The following is a 2,022-nucleotide window of genomic DNA, read 5'->3' as shown; positions in this document are numbered from 1 at the left end:
AAGATGTTTTAGTTTGAAATGGTCAATTAGGCAAACGAAAAAGTCGCAACAGGAAGCTTCTTGTTATATGTCGGTTTCAATCAGTTTTATTCATACTTTCTACCAAATATTTAATTTAAAATTAAAATTATAATTATAATTATTTAAAGAAGCTTTTAGCTGCTTCCGACATCTAGCATGCTATTCAAATTACTACTATAGATTCTTCCGGACGAGCCGAGACGATTTTGACAAGCTTCTACGATTAGTTTATCCGTTACTTTTCAAGCCAGACTCGAGGTTTCGAAGGTCTATCAGTCCCGAAAAAAATGGTTTTTGACTATAAGGTTGAACCGTTTAATTTGAAGGTATTAAATTTGTCTTTAATATATATGTAGACTCCCAGGCGAACCCCGGTCCGGTGTAAGCATGCGCGCAATCCAGACCGTAATATTCTACACACATAGCGCGGAAACTTTCGAATACGTCGGCGAAGGGTATCCGCCTGCACATATAAATCGTGGAGTTACCCTGTTATTAATGTTGGGGTAGAGCGCCAGCATACTAAAAAATTAATAACGGATGTTTTTTATCTATTTTCTGTTATCTCAGAGTGGATTTGTTTAGTTTGTTTTTTATTGATAACCAATGTTATATAAAGTATTGTACTACCTGTTTTTATTGTTAGCTCATTAAACTTTCGTTACGAATAGATGTTTCTTTCTTTATCTTACATGCAGGGTTAAAACCCAATAGGTTATGGGCTCAGTTCATTCTTGAGTGCGAGATGTGGTTTCGTTGTTTAATTATAACAGGTTAGCTTTAGTCAGTAGTTTGAGCCTCAGACAGTGGAAAAACGGTAATGGCTAGAAGCGGCGATGCGGGACTATCGGTGGAGAAATTGAACAATGGAAACTACCAGCTCTGGAAGTTCAAGATAAAGATGCTGTTAACCCGTGACGAGCTATGGAACGTTGTTGACCAGCCAACGCCTGCTGCCAAAGACATAACGGATGCCTGGACCAAACAGGATAAGCAAGCGCAAGCAAGTATCGCGCTCGCTGTTGATGACGACCAGCTGATACACATCGTAAATGCAGGCAGTGCACGTGAAATGTGGCAAATCCTTCAAAAGCTTCATGAACAAGCAAACTTCAGTAGCAAATTATTCCTGTTGCGTCGACTCTACAAGATGCGCTATCAGGAAGGGCAACAGATGCAGCAACATATCAAGGCTATGCTGGAAATAGTGGAACGTCTTCGTGGCATAGGCGAGAAAATCCCAGATTCGAACCTCGCAGCCATCCTGTTGTGCAGCCTACCGGACTCATACGACACACTGATAACAGCGTTGGAAATCAGACCATCAGATGAACTTACCTTAGAATTCGTTCGGAGCAAAGTAATTGATGATTTCATTAGACTGCAAGAGAATGCAAACAGTTCTGATGGAGCCAAGACAGAAGTAGCTTTAAACACGACAAACCAAGGTCACAAGACTAGTCACAGGAGAGAAACACGGGTTGTTTTTATTGCAAGAAACCGGGTCACTTGAAAAAGGATTGCAGACGGATGAAAGCGGATCAGAGTAGACGGACGCGAACGGCCAATTCTCAGAAAAACAAATGCGCCGTCGGAAACTCTAAACCCAGGGAGTTTACCGCATTCATGGTTACGAACGTCTAGGTGCAGAAACCGCTTGGTACGTAGATTCTGGAGCGACCAGCCATATGACAAGCGACAGAAGTTTTTTCAAGAGTATAGAACCATGGAATGAGAATGTTCACTTGGCCGATGAGTCTGCTATCCAAGCAGAAGGAATTGGAAGCGGAGTTCTAAAATGCTTCGGACCCGAAGGAGACATCCACGATATTCCAGTCAATGATGTCTTGTACGTGCCTAAACTTGGCGGAAGTTTGTTATCCATTCATCAGCTTGCCAGGACGGGTCACAAGGTCACTTTCGAGGCGAATAGCTGCAGCATTAACGAAGGACAGGAAGTCATAGCTATAGCCAGAATGGATGGATCGCTGTATCGACTTC

This window comes from Phalangium opilio, unplaced genomic scaffold (genome assembly GCF_054372755.1).
Source record: "Phalangium opilio isolate 3A_F unplaced genomic scaffold, DU_Popi_V2 ptg000810l_1, whole genome shotgun sequence".
Lineage (NCBI taxonomy): Eukaryota > Metazoa > Arthropoda > Arachnida > Opiliones > Phalangiidae > Phalangium > Phalangium opilio.
This window is presented reverse-complemented; position numbering follows the sequence as displayed.